This window comes from Chlorocebus sabaeus, chromosome 15 (genome assembly GCF_047675955.1).
Source record: "Chlorocebus sabaeus isolate Y175 chromosome 15, mChlSab1.0.hap1, whole genome shotgun sequence".
In the NCBI taxonomy this organism is placed as follows: Eukaryota; Metazoa; Chordata; class Mammalia; order Primates; family Cercopithecidae; genus Chlorocebus; species Chlorocebus sabaeus.
Genome location: NC_132918.1, coordinates 49,203,263 through 49,212,374, shown reverse-complemented (window position 1 = coordinate 49,212,374; position 9,112 = coordinate 49,203,263). Strand labels below are relative to the sequence as shown.

At 45.1% G+C, this 9,112-nt stretch overlaps 1 pseudogene; it reads left to right on the top strand.

Annotated features, from left to right (window-relative positions):
- Nucleotides 1–2,551: 2,551 nt before the first annotated feature.
- On the top strand, nucleotides 2,552–3,161 carry LOC140713516 (uncharacterized; annotated as a pseudogene).
- Nucleotides 3,162–9,112: the final 5,951 nt, after the last annotated feature.

Sequence of the window (9,112 nt, the reverse complement as noted above, 5' to 3'; positions counted from 1 at the left end):
GACATGAGAGGTAGGAGAAAGGGGTTTATAAGGCGGCCTACCTAACAGCCATCTCTACTTCCTTCCATACAGAGGCCAAATATTGCTCAGGGAAGACATGTGCCCTTGGCCCAGGAGGTGAGTCATGATTGGTCTGAGCCTAATACCCACTTTGCCAATGATTGGTCTAGGCATAGTCATGTGACTTCATCCTGGCCAATGAGAAGTAAACAAATGTCTGTGGGGTTGCTTATTGGATGGGTTTTCTTTGCTCAAATAGGAGCAAACCATATGAAATAAACCCCTTTGCTGCCCTTTCTCTCTCTCTCCCTCTCCTCTTTCTCTCTTTTCTCTCTCTCTCCTCTTTCTCTCACTCTTTCTTTCTCTTTCCCTGTCTCTCTTGTTCTGTTTCCCTCTCTCTCTCTCTGTCCCTGTCTCTCTCCTCTCTCTCTCTTCCCTCTGTCCTCTCTCTCTCTCTTTTTTTTTTTTTTTTTTTTTTTTTTGAGGTGGAGTCTTGTTCTGTCGCCCAGGCTGGAGTGGTGGAATCTCGGCTCACTGCAACTTCCGCCTCCCGGGTTCAAGTGATTCTCCTGCCTCAGCCTCCCTAGTAGCTGGGATTACAGGCGCCCACCACCACGCCCAGTTCATTTTTGTATTTTTAGTAGAGACGGGATTTCGCCATGTTGGCCAGGCTGGTCTCGAACTCCTTGATCTCAGGTGATCTGCCTGCCTCGCCTCCCAAAGTGCTGGGATTACAGTCATGAACCACTGCACCCAGCCTTCTCTTTTTAAAAAAATTTCACATTATGTTATAAGAGGACAGTGATACCCCACCCTGTAGCGGCCAACTTGAGACCACAGGGTATGAACTGGAGAAGTGGACCCATGAAGAGGCAGGGTGGCAAGGTGGACCAGACTGCTTAAGATAATAGGCCTCTTTAGGGTTTCCATTTACACTGACAGTCGAGTTTCTGATTACTCGCTGCCAAACTCATTTAATGAATTAAAAGAGGGGCCGGGCACAGTGGTTCATGCCTGTAATCCCAGCACTTTGGGAGGCCGAGGCGGGTGGATCATTTGAGATCAGGAGTTCGAGACCAGCCTGGCCAACATAGAGAAACTGCGTTCCACTAAAAATACAAAAAATTAGCCAGGCGTGGTAGTTCTACGTGTCTGTAATCCCAGCTACTCGGGAGGCCGAGGCAGGAGAATCGCTTGAACCTGGGAGGCAGAAGTTGCTGTGAGCCGAAATCATGCCACTGCACTCCAGCCTGGAAGACAGAGTGAGACCCTGTCTCAAAAAAGCAAAAACAAAAAACAAAAAAGGAAAGAAAGAAAGAAAGAAAGAAAAGAAAGAAAGAAAGAAAGAAAGAAAGAAAGAAAGAAAGAAAGAAAGAAAGAAAGAAAGAAAGAAAGAAAGAAAGAAAGAAAGAAAGGAAGGAGGAAGGAAAGAAGGAAAAAGAAAATCAAGTGTGGGACGCGTGTCACTCCATTTATGGAAGTGGGCTGCTAGGCCTATAAGGCAGCCAGAGCCCCCAAAGTGAGAGCCAATGGGGCCGGGGGACTCCCTGCGCGGTGGCAGGGGGTACAGAGGCACTTGCATGTGCGCGCTGCCTGCTCACTACCAACCCCTTCACAAACTCTGGGACCGGTAACAAAGTGTTACTCAGGGCTCCAGCACCAAAACCATGAGAAACGCAAGCAATTAGCAAGTCATCGTAGGAAAAACGAAAAGGTGTTTTTTTGTTTGTTTGTTTGTGTGTTTTAACTTTCTTACTGTAATTCAGAGTTGAGCATGATTTGGATTTAGATTACATAAATCTATGGTAAGAGGCACCACCATATTTTCAGTGTTCAGAACCTCAAACAGTGGAATCACATAGTGGCTAATGGCACAGGCTCTGGGTCCAGGCTGCCTAGCTTTGAATCCTGGTTCCATCACTTACTAGTTCTGTGACTTTGGGCAAGTCACTTGATCTCTTTTGGCCTCTTTCCCATCTCTAAAATAGGGGTGATGATGCTAACAGCATCTGCCTGTTAGGGTTGTGTGAGGCTGAAATGCCTATATACACGTAATGTCTACACAGTGCCTGGCACAGAGGAGATGCTGTAGATTTTTAAGTGGTTGCTGTTATTATTATTGTTGTTGTTGGAACTTCTATACATCTCAGTATTGTAGGGAAAAGAAAAAAAGATTAGACTGTTACTGTTTCTGTGTAGAAAGGGAAGACATAAGAAATTCCACCTTGGCGGGCGCCTGTAGTCCCAGCTACTCCGGAGGCTGAGGCAGGAGAATGGCGTGAACCCGGGAGGCGGAGCTTGCAGTGAGCTGAGATCCGGCCACTGCACTCCAGTCCGGGCTACAGAGCAAGACTCCGTTTCAAAAAAAAAAAAAAAAAAAAAAGAAATTCCACCTTGACCTGTACCTTAAAAAACTGCTTTGCTTAAATGCTGTTAATTTGTAACTTTGCCCCAGCCACTTTGCCCCAACCTTGTGCTCACAGAAACATGTCTTGTATGGATTCAAGTTTTAAGGGATCTAGGGCTGTGCAGGACGTACCTTGTTAACAAAATGTTTACAAGCAGTATGCTTGGTAAAAGTCATCGCCGTTCTCTAGTCTCAATAAACCAGGAGCACAATGCACTGCGAAAAGCCGCAGGGACCTCTGCCTTGGAAAGCCGGGTATTGTCTAAGGTTTCTCCCCAAGTGATAGTCTGAAATACGACCTCGTGGGAGGAGAAAGACCTGACTGTCCCCCAGCCCGACACCGGTGAAGGGTCTGTGCTGAGGTGGATTAATAAAAGAGGAAAGCCTCTTGCAGTTGAGATAGAGGAAGGCCACTGTCTCCTGCCTGCCCCGGGAACTAAATGTCTCCCTATAAAACCCGATTGTACATTTGTTCAATTATGAGATAGGAGAAAAACTGCCCTATGGCGCGAGGTGAGACATGTTGGCAGCAATGCTGCTCTGTTATTCTTTACTCCACTAAGATTTTTTGGTGGAGAGAAACATAAATCTGGCCTACGTGCACATCCAGGCATAGTACCTCCCCTTGAACTTAATTATAACATAGATTCTTTTGCTCACATGTTTTCTTGCTCACCCTCTCCCTATTATCACCCTGCTCTCCTACCACATTCCTCTTGCTAAGATAATAAAAATAATAATCAATAAAAACTGAGGGAACTCAGAGACCGGTGCCAGTGCCGGTTCTTGGTATGCTGAGTGCCAGTCTCCTGGGCCCACTGTTGTTTCTCTATACTTGGTCTCTGTGCCTTATTTCTTTTCTCAGTCTCTCCTCCCACCTGATGAGATATACCCACAGGTGTGGAGGGGCAGGCCACCCCTTCAATTGTGATCCTGGATCTCTGCCACCTGGTAACAAGGAACTGACTTGACCCCATAGCCCACCAGACAGAGGCCTCTCCAGGTTTTATGACTGGCAGCAGTGAGATACCCTTTCTGTGTCATGAGGCTATGAGCTGACATGCCTAGGATTCAGGTTAGAGGCTTGAGAGGAGTGGGCCCAAGGATCTGGGGAACCCTTTGCATCCCAGCATCCCTCTTTACCTCTGCCTCTGCCTGCCTTCCTTTGGGGGATCACAAGAGCCAACTACTTCCCACATGCACTTCTTTTTTTTTTGATACAGAATCTCCCTCTGTCGCCCAGGCTGGAGGGCAGTGGCATGATCTCAGCTCACTGCAACCTCTGCCTCCCAGGTTCAAGCGATTCTCATGCCTCAGCCACTGGAGTAGCTGGGATTACAGGTGTGCACCACCATGCCTGGCAAATATTTGTATTTTTAGTAGAAATGGGGTTTCACCATGTTGGCCAAGCTGATCTCAAAGTCCCAACCTCTGGTAATTCTCCTGTCTCGGCCTCCCAAAGTGCTGGGATTACAGGCATGAGCCACTATACCAGGCTGGCTTGTGATCTTCTGATAAGATAACAGACTAACTGCAGTGAAAGACTGGTGACAAGCTACCTCTTTGGCCTGAATGTTGCTGGGTTGCCATGTGTTGAGAACAGATACTGCTTATTTTACTTAGTATTTCCACTAAGAAGATGAAAAGAGTATACCCAGCACAGTGGCTCATGCCTGTAATCCCAGCACTTTGGGAGGCTAAGGTGGGTGGATCACATAAGGCCAGGAGTTCGAGACCCATGGCAGAACTCCCATCTCTATTAAAAATACAAAAATTAGCTGGGCATGGTGGTATGCACCTGTAATCCCAGCTACTCTAGAGGCTGAGGCAGGAGAATTACTTGAACCCTGGAGGTAGATGTTGCAGTGAGCCGAGATCACACCACTGTCACCCCAGGTGACAGGGCAAGACTCCATCTCAAAAACAAAAAAAGAAAATAAAAGTACAATCCCAGATTTTCCAGGTCAATTTAGACTTTATCTGAGACACCTTCCTCATTTTACAGATGAGAAAACTCAGCCCCAAGATCATACAGCTAATTAAAAATTGAAACTTCTGGCTAATTTGTGCTACAGAAGAGCTATTGTGATGTCACAGTCTTAATGACAATTAATAGTCAACATCTGTTGAGTACTTACTCCATGAATCAATCATTTGATCCTGCCCCAACCCCATGGTGTTTGTACTATTCTATGCCCACTGTATTTTTTTTTTTTTTTTTGAGATGGAGTCTCACTCTGTTGCCCAAGCTGGAGTACAGTGGCGCAATCTTGACTCACTGCAACCTCCACCTGCCAGGTTCATGTCATTCTCCTGCCTCAGCCTCCCAAGTAGCTGGGACTACAGGCACCCGCCATCACGCCTGGCTAATTTTTTATATTTTTAGTAGAGACGGGATTTCACCGGGTTAGCCAGGATAGTCTCGATCTCCTGACCTGGTGATCCGCCCGCCTCAGCCTCCCAAAGTGCTGGGATTACAGGCGTGAGCCACTGTGCCCAGCCTATCTCCGTTGTACTTTTAAGTGAAGGGGTGCTAAGAGGCGAAGTAACCAGCCTAAGGACACAAAGACTTTGAGGATGCCAGGTGCATTCCAAGCAAACAATTTCTAAAGCCCAGATTTAACCATTAGATTATCAGCACAGATTCTTAACTGAGGAAGGGAAATTTTATCCCTAAGTTGCTTTCAGGCCCGACTGGTCCCCACCCAATTTTACAGGAACACAAGTGTGACTGGAATCTTGTCCCTGCTATTTTATGCCACCACCCAGCCTCACCCTGTCACTGCTCACCTCTCCATAAGAGAAGGATTTTTTAAATCTAACTTCATGTGTTTTTCTTAAATTCATCTGAACGATGATTAGAAAAAAAAAAAAACCTATGCCACCATCCTGTCCAACATGGCGAAATCCAGTCTCTACTAAAAATACAAAAATTAGCCAGGCATCATGGCGCATGCCTGTAAGCAGGAGGCTGAGGCAGGAGAATTGCTTGAATCCGGGAGGTGGAGGTTGCAGTGAGCCGAGATCACATCACTGTGTTCCTGCCTGGGTGACATAGAGAGACTCTTTCTCAAAAACGAACAAACAGAAAAACCACTACTGTTGCCGGGCGCGGTGGCTCACCCTTGTAATCCCAGCACTTTGGGAGGCCAAGGCGGTCAGATCACCTGAGATCGGGAGTTCGAGACCAGCCTGACCAACATGGAGAAACCCTGTCTCTACTACAATACAAAATTAGCCCAGTGTGGTGGCGCATGCCTGTAATCCAAGCTACTCGGGAGGCTGAGGCAGGAGAATCGCTTGAACCCGGGAGGCGGAAGTTGCGGTGAGCCAAGATCGCGGCATTGCACTCCAGCCTGGGCAACAAGAGTAAAACTCCATCTCAAAAAACAAAACAAAACAACAACAACAAAAAACCCCACTACTATTCTTGAAGCAGAACCTCAGAACTTCTCAGAGTTAGCCCATGGAGGACGATGTTTGCAATGTCCCTCTCGTTCATCTGGTCAAAGTTGGATGCCCAGACTTTTCACTCTTCTGCAGCACTGGAAATGACAGACACTCATCAATTGTATATTGTGAATGGTTACTAATTGACGGCTTTTCCTGGGGTCTTCCTGTCCCAAGAAAAGAGTCCTGCCTGCACTTGGGCTATTATTGGTTAAAACAATGAAAGTGCTCACAATAACAATGAGGAAAAAGTTACTGAGCCCGGAAAGAATGTAATCTGCAAATAATCCCCAGGTCTCTTTGGAGCAAACCAAGGCAGATTTTAAAATCACTTTCCTTCTTCTGTCCTCAAAGGTAACAAAACATAATGAATCACCATGACTTAGTTGCAGGACTGGCATTGAAATGGCCATGTCCATAGCCCTCACCGCAAGGAACAGCAGAGGAAGTGGACCCACTTATGATAGAGTCCTTCATTTCAAATCTTTCCCGTTCTCAGGCATAACCTACACTTAGAATTCTGAAAGAGAACATGCTCATTAAAGAACAAGACAGCTATAGGCAGATTTCAATCTTATAATAATATTTTTTTTTTGCCAGAAAGGAGCACCCCACCTCATGAATCATCCAACCACTATTCTTTGTTTGGCTTTTTCTCAGCTCATTTCCTTGGTTCTATCAATCACCAATTTTTTTTTCTGCCTGAGGAAAAAGCTTGCTTTGAGTTAATCCCCTGTCTCTGATGCCAAAACCCGCCAGCAATACAACCCACAAGAGGTAGGGTGTGTCTCCATCATGAGTATTGCAAAGGAATGGTGGTTAACATGTCCCATGACATCTGGGGCTGTAACCTGGGGACAGAGGACCTGGACACCCTTGACCTTCGCCCTAGCATGAGTGGGCAGTCACACAGCTCCCTTGCCATGGGATAGTCTGCCAATTCACTTATTTCTAGTTGAAGCTGAGAAGGCAATTAAGGAAGGGATGTTAAGATAAAAGGGGAGAGGGCCGGGTGCAGTGGCTCACGCCTGTAATCCCAGCACTTTGGAAGGCCGAGGCAGGTGGATCACCTGAGGCCAGGAGTTCGAGACCAGCCTGGCCAACATGGAGAAACCTCATCTCTACTAAAAATACAAAAAAAAAAAAAAAATAGCTGAACATGATGGCATGTGCCTGTAGCCCCAGCTACTCAGGAGGCTGAGGCAGAAGACTCGCTTAAACCCAGGAAACAGAGGTTGCAGTGAGCCAAGATCATGCCACTGTACCCCAGCCTGGGCGGCTGAGCGAGACTCTGTCTCAAAATAATAATAATAATAATAATAATAATAATAATAATAATAAAGATTACAGGGGAGCGATCACCCTAGACAAACCAGCTAAATTTTTGTAACCTATTTCTATGTTCTAGTGGGCTGTTCAGACAGATCTTAATGGTTATTTGTTAAACATTATTATTTCTATCACTGTGTGCAATGCTAGTCTTTAGCATCCCTCATGAAACAGCATTGTGCCTGCTGATTATGGCTTGCTAATTCTTTTGTTAGGTGAGGGTTGCGGCTCTCAAGCTCAGAATCATTTCCAGGTTCTCCTCTTCTTTCTTTTCTCTCCGTCCTCACCATCATCACCATTGCTTCATGTCAGTCCCTGCCCATTACTCTGTCCTCAGTGGTTTTACTAAAATGCCTCAATGTTCTTGAACATGGGTCAGCCATTTTTATATTTTCCGAAACTCTGAAAACTCTGAGCAAGGAAAAAAGCATTTGAAACACCTCTCAGAGATACAGGTGACCCTCACAAACATTCTGTCCACGGCACTGAATTCTAAGTAGGTGACAAAAGTTTGACTTTAAGGAGTATAGCAATTCTAGACTGAATTTCAAAAAGATAAGTAAATCATCTTCTTGTAAATGGTCACTGTCATTGACAAATGTACCAGGCTGAAAGGCAGTAGAGGGAAAAGGAAAGCATGTGAACTCCAGAATCAGACCTGCCTGGGTTCAAATCTTGCTTCTTTTACTAGCTAAAGGTCCATGGCCAAATTACCTAAGGTCCCTCCATCGGCAAAATGGAAGTGAGCAAGGTAGCCCACCTCACAGGATTGTTGTGATGATTAACAATATTTTATAATTAATTTAATAGTAAGAAATCAATCAAAACGTCATATAAAAGTGTCTGGCACATAGCAAGCCCACAGGAAGTGTTGGCTATTTGTATTTCCAGAGGATTCTAAGATGCCAGGAGGATATGAATAGTTTGGCTAAAAAAAGTCAGTTTTGTTCATGAGCTTTTCCCAGAAGATGAGTTCATCCTTACCCCCTAACATGTTTATATTTGGTGCCAACAAATCCTGGACATCTAGAGTTTGTGTTAAAAATTCTATCCTTATTCACAACAAACTTTAATTTTCAAAGTTTAGCCTAACATTATATCTAGTTTATAAAATTATATCTACACTCTCGGTTTCATTGGATGTGCTAAGACTCTTCCAGGTCAGTACTTCTAGGAATTTCCCTTTGTTCTCCTGTGCCCCAGGCTTGGGAATGGTCTCTATTGGTCAAAAAGTAAAATCATGATTTCCACTTTTACCCACAGACATATGCCAAGTTTAAGATTTTCGCTGGGTACTGAAACACACACACATACACGTACACACACACACACACACACACACACACACAGAGTCTTAAATTTGTATAATACTGGCCAATTCATAGAACCTTTTCAAATATACTCTCCTTCAATCCTTGGAATAACACTTTAAAATAAGAAGAGGAGGGACCAGGTGCAGTGGCTTATGCCTGTAATCCCAGCACTTTTCGGAAGCCGAGGCAGGTGGATCACTTGAGGTCAGGAGTTCAAGACTAGCCTGGCCAACATATGGTGAAACCCCATCTCTACTAAAAATACAAAAAATATCTGGGCGTGGTGGCAGGCATCTATAATCCCAGCTACTTAGGAGGTTGGGGCATGAGAATCACTTGAACTGGGAGGCAGAGGCTGCAATGAGTGGAGATCGCGCCACCACACTCCAGCCTGGGCAACAGAGCAAGATTCTGTCTCAAAATATAAATAAATAAAATAAGCAGAGCAGGTATTCTTGCCTTATTTCTGTGTATATGGAACCCAACACTGAGATAAATTAAGTGACTTAATCATTCACCCACTGTTCACCAATGATGCTACGAATTTTCACACTCTGAGGCTGGGCCTGTAGTCACTCTTCTGCCTACCATGCCTCTTTTCTTCAGAGGTCAG